We start from the raw sequence: 12,430 nt of genomic DNA, 5'->3' as shown, positions 1-12,430 counted from the left end.
ACTATTTCTTTTATACCCAGGAGCAGTCCTGGGTGTGGGCCACAGAAGAGCGTGGTCTGATGGCCCTGAACAAGATGGGGCGCCGCAAGGAGGGCACCCGGTGATCTCATTCACCTCCTTGCGCGGATCCCTGACCAAGTGATCTATGTCCCAGAGGTCTAGAAGAACCCAACAGGAGAGGACCGAGCAAGTGGTGACAGAGGCACAGACAGCCAAGCCACTGAACTCTGACCTTGCGGCCACCAACGGCTCACCGGCCTGCTTGACACAGTCCCGGTTTCATAGGAATGATCCCCACTAACCCGGACTGCCTTTCCGCTGCAGGGGGCCCTGGGCGCTGCTGCGGGGGCATGCAGTGACAGCTGTGGAGGTGCCAGGGGCCTCACTATACCTCCGGAGTTGGGGAGGTGGGGGGGGGGAACTGTCCTTATGCACTTCCAGAGCCTCCCGCTAACATAGGCCCTTCTAAGTTGTATGTTCCATTACTGAGCACACCACATGGTGGACTGTAATTAATGATTCTACCTTATATGTGCTGTCAGGCATTGCATCTATCTTCAGAGGTGTGACTTCTGCCATCTGACCACCCCCTCAGTTACTTTCGTTGTATCGCTTTCTCTTCCTTCTTTTATTTTTCTTCTTGCCTCTCTAGGTTCACCACTTTTTGAATCATGGTGACAGATGCTTCACAGGGAGAAGTATGGGGTGGTGGGAGTTGGGAGGATCTTGTTGATGTTTAAAGTAATGCTTTCCTATGTTACTAATGTTTTTTTCCTGCGTTTGGGGTCAGCAAGCTTTGCCACATTGCAATAGATGCTCAGACTTGCGGTGAGGATTCTGCCTGGGGGCAATTCTAACCCATGGCGGGAGCTCTATTCACCAACATACTTTTCCGTACCTCTCTAACATGATCACAGTTCTTTGATTTAACGTTAACGGGCTCTGAGACTGTATCAAGCGGTCGGACGTCTTGCACTATAGCAAAAGGTACAAGCCGACTGTAGTCCTCTTACAAGAAACCCACCTGATGGGAACCCTCTATCCTCTTCTTGCCGATTTGGATATGATAGAATATTTCACTCAGGCTTTGCTTGGGGCTCCAGGAGGGTACCACTCCTCCTTCATAGATCCCTACCTCTGACAGTAACTAACATACACACCGATACACTGGGGAGATACATTACGATTGAGGGCCACATGGCTGCTAGACAATATAATTTTGTCTCCTGTTACACCCCTTCGCAATTGCTACAACCCACACTTCAGGATTCGTTCAACTCGATAGGCGTGGAGGGCTACGAGGTGTGTGCACTGGTGTGTAATACCGGTTATTCGATTAGGTAGTTAATCCGCGCTCAACTTTCAATGGTCCCACCGCCACTGGGCCACTAATCAAAAAGAATTCATAACCTATCCTGAAAGGAGCACCTCGGTTCACAAATCTATTATTGAAGTAATGGTTTTGTGAAAGAAAAAAAAAGGTTCATAGGCAGTCTTTGATGAATTTCAAACTCTGTGGTTTATTTCAAAAACCTTTAAAATGGTTAGATCCACACACAATTTAGTAACAAATCAATCAGCCAATGTTTTTCGTCCACACTTGGACATCATCAGGGCTGTAAATTAAAAGACAACACAATACATAAACAAATTACTGGTGTTCCTCTTTTTCAAAAACAAGAATTCATCACTGTCCCCACAATTGTTACATTAACTTAATCAAGTCTTAAACAGTAATGCCTGCCTATATCCAATCTTTGAATCCGCCCTGGTTCCAAGTGTATATAATTCCCTTGTACCAACATAACAGTAATTCTATACTGTGCACCTGGTGCCCATGACTGCCTCGTGAGAACATATCATGCTTTCACATCCCATCTTAATAGAATTCATTATAATCACAGTTGATCAGAACACGTTCAAATATGTCTTGAAAGTCTTAATACAAATTCATTATAATTGCAATTGGTCAGAAGCCTTCAATTCCATCTCCCAAAGTTGAATATATTTATAGTCTCCCATCACTCCCCTCCTTCAGTGTCAATGGTCCTGTCTGATCCAATTCACTAATCTACCTCCCAAGCGCCAGTAACCAGTACCCTTAAAATTACTGAAACTGAAAACATACCTCCAAATCATGAATTGATAATCTGCTCCGAATTTCCTATTCCATCCATCCCATTAATGAGGAAGTTTTCTACAAAACAATAAATATATAGGTCTATGTGTGAGACAGAAATTAACACACACTTTCATGTCCCAAGCCCATTACAATTGGGCGAGCTACCCCAACATGGCTGTCTACCCAGGTGCACTAAACGCAGTATCAGGATCCCTCCGTAATGCAAAAAATATATATGCAAATGTGCAGTCAAATATGACTTGTATATTAATATCCTAGGCCACTACTCATCAAGCGCTATGTCCAATCATAGCTCTTAACATTATGTCAAACATGGGACGGGTTTTTTGTTTAGAACCCCCCTCCTAAAATCCTGTTACTAATGGCCCCCACCAGTTTGCTTCCCTTCTGAAAGGTATATTAACCAAAACAATCGTACTTTGCTGTGTTTAAGGAATAAAACAGTCCCTTCCGTTAAGCATTTACGGCGCTAACCCAAACTCAGCAGACCTCCCGTTCCCTGTTCTCACCTGACTAGTAGCGCGTTCAAATCCAACGCGCCTTCTCTCCTGGCTGGTTCGATAAATCCCGCCACGAGCCAGCCACCTCTGGCCTCCTTCTATTTTGAACCGCTTCCAGGCCAATCAAATCCTCTCTTTTCCATGCCACTGTTTAGCATATTCAAAGGATGTTCCCTCAGTGGTCCTCCGTGGTGAAAGCCAATCACACGCATGCAATGTCACAATGCCTTACTGGGTGTGGCCAGCTTGCAAACTCAGTTAGTCCACTACTTTGAAAGCTTTCCCCACTTCATGCACTGCACTCCTTACTGAGGACATTGCCCCCGGAGACCACCCTGGTGGGAGGAGAGTTTAAAAAAAAAATCTTTTTATTAAGTAGTTATTTGAGAACCACAGATCGTTCATAAGCAGTATAGCATAGTCCTTATAGGCCGCACAAATGGGGGCCGGACGTTGACAAGTATCAATGTACAACCCAGTCTCTGTCTCCTAGGGTGACTCCTTGCAAAGAATAGCTGGCGGAGGACCCGTCATCTGAGTGCCTTAGTAACCCAGTTCCTTCCCTATCTCCCTCACCTGCCAATATATTGGTACCCCTGTGTTACATCCACAGTCCCCAGATCGTTTCAAATTTACATGGGCAGGCCCGAGACCGGTATGCTGCATGCTCCACTAGTTGGCACCAGTCAAGGTCTCCCTCCCACTCTTGGGCTGTGGGAGCTCTGTTCAGTTGGGAGGAGATTTTAATGTCCTTCCAGGCCCTGAACAATCTAACGAACTTCACCCTGGCATGAGGTCCCGAGCCGCATGTCTTACAGCCTGGGCTGAGTCCATGGGCCTATACGATGCCTGACGTTCCTGGCACCCCTCGACACAAGCTTACACTCACCGGTCAGCATCCCATAATACTGAAGCCCAGATTGACCTACTGTGGCTACAGATGACGGATCGCCTTGCACTGAGCTCTGCCCAACTTCTCCCATGCGGTATATCAGATCAAGGGCCCCCTCTGACAGAGTAGGGCACCCAGCCTGTGACACTGAGACCCAAATGGCGATTTAGGGAATGGTGCATGAAGGTTCCAAAGTGTGCCTCCTTCGTGTAGGACGCACTCCAAAACTACTTCCAAATTAAACTACTTTCAAATTAACGATGGCTCAGTGTCATGAAGAATGATGCTCTGGGCGTCATGCAAACCCTGCAAAGAGGTTTTCTCAAAAGCTACATTTGGAGCCAAGAAGTGACACAGAAACAATGGGTGACTAACCTAGATTCAAATATGACACCTGGAGCGTCGGATCCAGCAGCCTGACTCAGGTGAGGCACAGCATCTACTAGACCTGGCACATGCAGAATTACAACAGGTCTTGTTTGAATAGACAACACAGTGCTGGATGGCCTCCACTCAAAGAATCTACAAGCTGCAGGACGAATCAGGCAAGCTGCTAAATTGTCTGGCGACTTACGGAGTCTCCTCTAGAGTGATACCGGCTATTCGAGATCAGACGGATTGCCTCAGGGAAGAGCTATCCGCAATCGCCCACACCATTGAGACCTATACACATGCTATCTGGTGCCCCCCCTGGAGGTGGTGAAACCCCATCCTGCGGGACATCCCTTTGCTCTCTATCCACAACTCTCTCGCCCTGGACCTAGATAAACCTCTGACGGAGGAAGAGGTAGGTATACTTTCTCATTTCTGGGCTCCAATCAGGTAAAACCTTTGGGCCGGATGGGTACCCTATTGAATACTAAAACAGATTTTGCTCTATTATTGTGCCCCACCTGTTAAACTTATACACCGAGGCAACACACCAGGGTTCCTTTCCAGCTGACTCACACTGTGCAACCATTGCTGTGATCCCCAAACAGGGTATACCTCCCGATCAGTGAGCCTCCTACCGGCTGATCCCTCTCATTAATGTAGACATTAAAATTGTTACCAAAATCCTGGTGGCTTGTTTGACGCACACCCTTACCCATCTCATCCACACTGACCAGTGTGGGTTTATTCCGGGTAGAAGCACAAGTGGCCCTTTTCCAAACGCAGAAGTTAGTGGGTAAACTAGCCCTTCTTCTTGTAGACTTCACAAAAGCCTTTGATACGCTCTCCTGGGTATACTTAGAGACAGTCTGGACACGAGCAGGCCTGCGACTAAAATCTCAGTTGATGGTCCACCTCCTCTATCGCAACCCCAGGGCCTAATTCTGAGTGAATGGCATAGTATCAGCCTCCTTCCCAATCCAGCGGGGGACATGTCAGGGGTGCCCAATCTCTCCTTTGTTTGCGTTAGCCATCGAGCCATTGGCACGCCTCAATCGCTGTGATGCACGGGTAAGTGGGTGGAGATGGAGTGCGAGGTTCGAGGACCGGGTGTCACTCTATGCCGATGATGACTTGTTGTTCCTCGGGAACCCTTCGAGCTTCGGCCCCCGTTGTCCAGAGATTATTAGTCTTTAAAGAGAGAGGCCTCCGGTCTCCATAGTAACTCGGCCAAATCCGTACTGGTGGAGGTGAGGATGAAGAGGGTTGTTGCTGGTGCCAGACTATTCCACTACGGCATAACACATTTAAATACCTGGGGGTCCACATATCCCACCTCCCTGACCGGCAATGGAGACTTCAATTCCAGGGCTCGGCCACTTCCCTTGACCGGGACTTCCATCGCTAGCAGTGGCTGCCACTAAACCCGATAGGATGCAGCGTGCTCTTTAAGATGCTGTGTCTTCCACGGTATCCATATATATTCACAAGTTTTCAGTTCCCTGTACCCAAGCAATGGTTCCGCTCCCTAACCTCCAAGACTGACCTCCTTCATTTGGGCTGGAACGCGCCACAGAGAATCCTTCTCGTCGGGAAAAAAAGTCACCTTTTGACTGGGGGATGGGAGTCTCCGATAATTATGCTTACTACTACTTGGCTGCTCAATTAGTGCCCATCAATAAATGGTTTGCGGGGTATGGGATGACCCTGCCTATTGCCGGCAATTCCACACAATGGGATTTCAGGGCTTACTCTCATTCATGGGTTTGTTGAGCGCGACTACTCACCCGTAAGGGTCTCAAGGTGCTGGGGAGGAGGGGAGGTGCAGGTTCCAGTCCATCAAGGAGGAGGTCTATCGAAGAGCCATGTTTTGAGGTTTCTCGTGAAGATGGGGAGTGATGTGGTCTGTCTGAGGTGGAACGGTAGGGCGTTCCAGGCTCTGGACGCGAGGAAGGAGAAGGAGCAGCCTCCTAATCTGAACTTCCTGGTGCTGGGGACCACGGCGTAGAAGAGCTGGGCTGATCGTAGGGTCCTTTGGGGTTTGTGGAATTCGAGTCAGCTAATCAGGTATGCTGGTCCGGTGTTGTACAGGGCTTTGCGTACGTGTGTGGGTGAGACTCTTGAAGGCGATTCTAGTCTCGATGGGGAGCCAGTGGAATGTGCGCAGGTGCTGGGAGAAGTAGCAGTGTCTTTGCACGTTGAGGACCAGTCTTGCGGCGGCGTTCTGGATGTTTTGTAACTTGCGGTGAGGTTTTGTTTATTCCGGCGTAGAGTGCGTTGCCGTAGTCAAGTCTGCTGTTGACAAGGGCATGAGTGACGGTCTTTCTGTGTTCGAGGGGGATCCATTTGAAGGTCTTGCATCGGAGGGTGTGGAAACAGGAGGATGCGATGGAGTTGATCTGGCGGGCCATTTTGAGTTTGGAGTCTAGGATGAGTCTGAGGTTGCGTGCATGGTCCGTGGTCGTGGGCGGGCTTCCAAGTGCGGGGGGCCACCAGGTGTTGTTCCAGGTGTCGGGGTGTGGACCCATGATGAGTACTTTTGTTTTGTCAGTGTTGAGTTGTAGGCAGCTGCTTTTTATCCATTTGGCGACTGCTTCCATGCCTTATTGAAAGTTGTGTTTGGCTGCGTTGGGTTCGTTGGATAAGGAGAGGATGAGTTGGGTGTCGTCTGCGTATGAAACAATGTTGAGTTTGTGGGTTCTGACGATGGGGGCGAGTGAAGCCATGTAGATGTTGAACAGCATGGGGCTGAGGGAGGATCCCTGGGGGACTCCACAGGTGGTTGGGGTAGGGTCCGAGAGGAAAGGAGGGAGTCTGACCCGCTGCGTTCTGCCGGAGAAGAAAGAGTGGATCCAGTCGAGGTCCTTGTCCCAGATCCCTGTGTCGTGAAGTCTGCGTGCTAGGGTGTGGTGAGAGACTGTTTCGAAGGCCGCTGAGAGGTCGAGGAGGATGAGGGCTACTGTCTCTCCTCTGTCTTGGAGGGAGCGGATGTCCTCTATTGCAGCAAGGAGGGCGGTTTAGGTGCTGTGTTTTTTTCTGAAGCCGGATTGTGAGGAGTCGAGGATTTTGTGCTCTTCGACGAAGGTGGCGATTTGGCTGTTGATGGCTTTCTCAATGTCTTTCGCTGGGAACGGGAGCAGGGAGATGGGTCTGTAGTTTTTAAGGTTGGTGGGGTCCGCTGAGGGCTTCTTTAGGAGGGGGTTGATCTCGGCGTGCTTCCAGTTGTCAGACAAGGAGGCATTCGCTAAGGAGCGGTTGATGGTTTAGCGAAGCATGGGTGCGATGGTGTCGGTGGCTCCGTTGAAGATGTGGTGGGGCAGGGGTCCGTGGGCACCCCAGAGTGGATTGACTTCACCGTCTTCAGTGTGTCTTCCTTGGTGAGGGCTGTCCAGCTGTCAATCATTGGCTTCAGGGTGTCGGGCGTTGTTGGTGAGGGTTCAGTGTGTTGGCTGTCTTCGAAGTTGTCGTAAATATTCTTGATTTTGTGGTGGAAGAAGGTGCGGAGTTTGTCGCAGAGGTCTTGTGAGGGAGAGATGTCTGTAGACTCACTGGTGGGTTGGGCGAACTCCTTGATGATGCTGAAAAGCTCTTTGCTGTTGTGCGCATGTGTGGAGATTCTGTCTTTGATCGCTGTTTTATTCGTATTTCTGATGAGATGGTGGTGGGCGTTGATGGCGGCTCTGAAGTTGTTGTGGGCTTCTGTAGATTTGGAGTTCCTCCAGGCCTTTTCTGTGCTCTGTATTCTTTATGGAAACCCAGTATCCAGGGCGATGTCCTCCTGAGCCCGAGTGGTGATACACTGCTGGAGGGTGGCATTGTACTTGATTCACTAGGGCCGCAAGCTAACCGATCTCACCAGCCTGTGGAGGGCGGCACTGCGCTTGAATCACTAGGGCCGCAAGCTAACGGAACTCACCCGACTGTGGTGCGGCGTGTGGCTCCATCAGCTCTCTACCCTGAAGAGATTCCATCAACGGGACCACATAGGTATCACTTATTTAGGCAGTGTTTACAAAGGGGCTGATGTCAGTCTAAGAGTTGCAGGACCAGTATGCCCAGGGCCATATCCCTTTTTTTTCGCTTTCTCCAGCTGGAAGAGTCCTAATTGTTACAGTTGTAGGAATGTGATGGTTAGTAGTTGTGTTGTATTTGGCAGCATGGCAGGGGCAATATGTGGTGTCAGCTGCAGTGGGCTCCTGACGAGAGCCCTGGCACTTTTTTTTCAAAATTAAGCAAAGATTCTTTTCTAAATCTAAAATATTTGTCTAACGTTCACAGCCCATACATTGCAAACGTAACAGAATAAACTCTTGCTGGAGCAGCAGTGACAGGGAAACCCTTTTCTGTGCGTATTTACAAGAAACCTTTGTGTCTTCCAACTTTGGAGGTCTGGGAAAAATCTCTCCTCATCTACCATGATGGTCATCTCCAACGAACACATATGAGATCTACATATTCGCTCAAATGGTGCCTGGAACGTCACGTTTGAGTTATTAGGAACGCTTGTCCGTTATTCAGTCCCGGTGGCACCAATTCTTAATCTTTTCTACAAAATCAGTCACTCACCAACAAAACCCAGCCCGAGCCAACCCCAAAAGTTCACACTAACAGCAGGCCCGCTTTAGCGGTGCTGCTGTGCTTTTTTGCGCCTGTGAAGTACCTTAAAATCAAATTCAACCTTTCAAATTGCCAACACGACACAAACGCATGAATGATTAGGTTGGGGGGGGGGGGGTGGAATCAACGATTGCTGGAGGCCTCTAGAGTATATTTTATTTTCCCGCCATCCGGAGCTCCACGACCCTGTGCTTTAAAGTTAACAAGGTGCCTCTGGCACGGAAACGCTGCAGCAGTAAGTTGAATGTTTCAATTGAAACATGTTTGAATGCTGTAGCGGTGGTAACTAAATAACACAGCTCTATTTAAAACAAGACTCCTCTCTAAATGTTCATATTTGCTCGTCAGCCCCAGAGCTTTGGGAGAAACTGTGGCTGGCTCTCAGTGTCGGTGCTGCGCGGGTGTAGACTGCTGCGACGCTGGGTCTGAGTCTACAGGGGTCTGGAAGCAGCAGAGAGCAGACCATGTTCACGGGCTGGAGGAGGGGGCGGGCTACCGAGGGTGAGAGCGGCGGAGCGGGGTGAGTAATGCCAGAGCGCAGAGACAGGCACACTCCAGCCCTGAGCCTGCACGCACACACACGGAGCGAAGCGGCCAGGCACCTCCAGCTGCCACTCTGCGGGAGCGAAGCGCAGCCCTGCCCCGCCCCCTCACCCGGAGAGCTGCCGAGCACAGGGCTCGCAGACCGCGGCCCCTCCGCCTCCACCGCTGCTGCCCGGGCTCTGACAGAAACTTGTGCCTGGACCCGCTGGCGCCCCGGACGGACCACGGAGGTGCCTTAGGGGGACTGACCCATGCAGAGGGTACCGAGGAGCCCGCCGGGGACACCCCGACATTGTAGAGCAGCAGGTAAGGGCAGGAAGATACTTCTTTAAAAAGTGTCCCATTTGGGTGTCTTAAATCTACTGCTTTGCGTTCTTTTAGTTATCATTGCATTTTTTTCCTAATTGGGTTCTGGGAGAGCGCGCCACAACTGCCGGATTTTCTGATTTAAGAGCCTACTCTATAGACTCCCACATCTTTGAGCGATCCCTATATCCTTTGGAGATACTTCAGGAGCGCGATTTTGCAGCAGAGTGAGGTCCCATTTGTCTATTGAGCTGCTTAAGAGTGAAAGATTTTTTGAGGGTAAAAGTTAGATTTCACAAAAAGTAGATTTCCTCTTTGACGCTATATAGATATATATATATATATAGAGAGAGAGAGAAACTCACACACAGTTGCCATGTCTGAATTACTCACTCGAAAAAGTAAAAAACTGTAGCCGGCAAGAACTGGTAATTCAGAGAGAGAGAGACCGGGTGAGCTTGGAACTACATTAGGGGAACCGTGCAAAATCCACGTGCAGGTGATTAGCACTGACCGGGTAGCGTTTTTTGGCATCTTTTTCTACCTAGAGGTGTGTCCTGGAGACGTGTAGGGTGTCGAAAGCCTTTGTCACGGAGCACGTAATGCCGGCCAGAGAACTTGATAATTTCAAAGTATTTTTTTTGCAGTTTTTCCCCCTCATGCTGTCGCTCTCCCTTTTTGCTTACTTCCATCTCCCCCCCCCCCCTGTTCCAAGGTGTCAGTTTTCTGCTGACATCACCCCTCCTCTCATGATGTCTAATTGATGTCACATGAGGGTTTTTATTGGCTAGGAGGGCAGAGTTAGTGAATTAACACGTACCACATGCATTTTAAGGTTGTTGCTTTGTAATAAACAAGTGACGTTGAACCAGAGTAGCTATTTAAACATTGGAAGAGTGGTGAGGCGTGCCGTGCGCATCCAAGCATAGTACCGTCGGGCGGCTCGCACTTTACTGGTCTTGGGGCTTTAAGCAGGACTATGTAAAACATGCCTAAATATATTTTTATTTAAATGCATTGCGCTTGGAGGTCGCCTCATCGGCTGCCGAGCGTGATGTGTCTCAGAAGTGGGAGTCTCCGCAAGCCCCCTCCTTGGGGGGGGGGGGGAGGATAATGGTTCGGATCTGTAACTGTAGACTAAGACATATGTATTGTGGTTCTGTTGCGTTAATGAAGGCGTAATGTTTTAAATGGTCATGTGAAACAATCAAAATTGGTTTATAAAATGCCAATTACACTACCCTGCACCTATCGTAATATCTTTTAAAACACGTGTGCCTCTTTATTTTGTATATTTTTCTTCGGGTCTCTATTTTATTGTGAGATTGTTGTGAATTGTTACCCCTTTGCATTCTGGTACTTGTAGTCCTGCATTTAAAACGGAAAAGAAGAACTCGGATCCCTTGAGCCCCTTTGAAGAAGTTCTGTTGCTTGGTTCATCATGGCTCGTGTATGGATTTTCGGGGTCCTAGCCAAACGTGCATTTTGCAGTCTCCCCGAAGGCCATATTTGCTGTCCATTCCCCTTGCAAGGAGCTGCCACAGTGTGCTAGCAGGCCAGGCTTGGATCCGGTTTTTGCTTGGTAGGGGCCTCCATACATTCAGAATCCATGCCTCTCCAGTTGCTTTCGCCGGCTGCTCCTTAGCCCAGCCCAGGTTAAGCTGGCACACCCTTCATTGGCAAGAGGAGGAATGCTTCACGTAGTTTCCCAGCAGGGCACTTCTGGAAACCTCAAAATTGGCAGGCAAACTGTCCCCTTGACTGCCCCCTGTGAAAAGGGCGCCGGGGCTCAGTAGATGTTGCTGCTGGCGCCCAGTGTGCATCTTCGTAGCAGAACAGAAGTGTCCTCCACAGCAAGGCAGCAGCCTGATTTGTGGATGTATATTTGTTGGACTACTGTGAGTTTAATAGGACCCGGTAGAGGTGTATTGTTTCAGGTCAACATTGTGTAGATCTGGGTCTGGTAACTTTATCCTGACACATGTCTCTTATACAGATGGTTGCAGATGAAGTGACCTGTAGATGAGACCAGCTGAGAACTCCGGTTCCAACATCTGCACGCCACATGTGGGGCCACTGGAATTATGGGTCAATGGAGAACTAAATTAGGTGGCAAAAAGGGACATTATGCGGTGTGATGCGAACTTTCTATGGCAATATTATTTCAGTATTTAGAAATTTACCACGCATAAATGTTATAGGGGCGAAAGTTTCACAATATAAGCACCAATATAAACACCTGATTGATTATAGCATCCAGCAGCTCAAGGTGACTGGTTAACCTTTGCACTGGTTCTGCCACTGTGCAGTGCCACTTCTGATCTGTTGAACCAATCAATTCTCTTTTTTTTTATCTGCAGTTTGAGCTTCAGAATTGCATAACTCCAAGTAGTATATTTTATATGTCGGGTGTGATGGATTTTGCAGCGATTTATTGAAGGATGTGATGGATAACAGCATTCAGCCTTGTGTTATAGCTTTGGTTTTATAGGCGCATGCAGCACAATTACTGATGTTCCACAAACCCAAATCACACGGTATGTGTGTCATCTTAGCTTTTATGTACAGTCCAATCAGTGTTTAATTTGTGCCGGTGTTTGCCGGTTCTCAGCATGGCTTGTTTTTAATCCCCGACACCCATTCATGAGTCTACCACATGGTGGCGTCTCCGTTCTGTTTTTGAACAGAGCAAATCAGACAAGTATTTAACAATTCTACATACTTTAAAAACAAGTTAATTCCAAAATTATAGCATAAGGGGTTATGGAATAGACCAAAATGTCCCACTTTTTTGGAGTGGAATTGTAGTAGGTAACATTGACACTGGCATTCTGGCAGTGCAGGCTTGGACAGTGATATTGGCAGCCAGGTTGGCTACCCAGAAATTACTTTGTGCCCTGGAACATATTTTATTCATTTAATTTGTATTTCCAAATAAAACACGTAGTCCAGTGCATGTCCTGTCCACTTCTGAGGCGAGCTAAAGCCGTATCTTAGAGCAAGAAAAAGAAGGCACCTGGAGACAGTTGCATTTAGAGTGCTTCATAGAGCTGTTCT

At 48.5% G+C, this 12,430-nt stretch overlaps 1 protein-coding gene and 1 long non-coding RNA gene across 5 annotated transcripts in view; one reads left to right on the top strand and one right to left on the bottom strand.

Annotated features, from left to right (window-relative positions):
* LOC146862169 (uncharacterized) overlaps positions 1–2,739 on the bottom strand; it is a 334,729-nt gene extending 331,990 nt beyond the window's left edge. For all 3 annotated transcript variants that reach the window (XR_014978389.1, XR_014978391.1, XR_014978390.1), the window contains exons 1-2: positions 2,653–2,739; positions 2,129–2,197 (exon numbers count right to left, since the gene is read on the bottom strand). This is a non-coding gene — a long non-coding RNA (uncharacterized LOC146862169). The remainder of the gene's footprint in view (positions 1–2,128; positions 2,198–2,652) is intronic.
* Positions 2,740–9,073: 6,334 nt separating this feature from the next.
* The window catches only part of LPAR1 (lysophosphatidic acid receptor 1), a 208,973-nt gene continuing 205,616 nt past the window's right edge, over positions 9,074–12,430 (top strand). For both annotated transcript variants that reach the window (XM_085641354.1, XM_085641355.1), the window contains exon 1: positions 9,074–9,373. The gene's annotated coding sequence lies outside the window, so the exon portion shown is untranslated. The remainder of the gene's footprint in view (positions 9,374–12,430) is intronic.

Source organism: Triturus cristatus, chromosome 2_2 (genome assembly GCF_964204655.1).
Source record: "Triturus cristatus chromosome 2_2, aTriCri1.1, whole genome shotgun sequence".
Lineage (NCBI taxonomy): Eukaryota > Metazoa > Chordata > Amphibia > Caudata > Salamandridae > Triturus > Triturus cristatus.
Note: the sequence above shows the minus strand (reverse complement) of the source record. Positions and strands in the feature narration are given on the sequence as shown.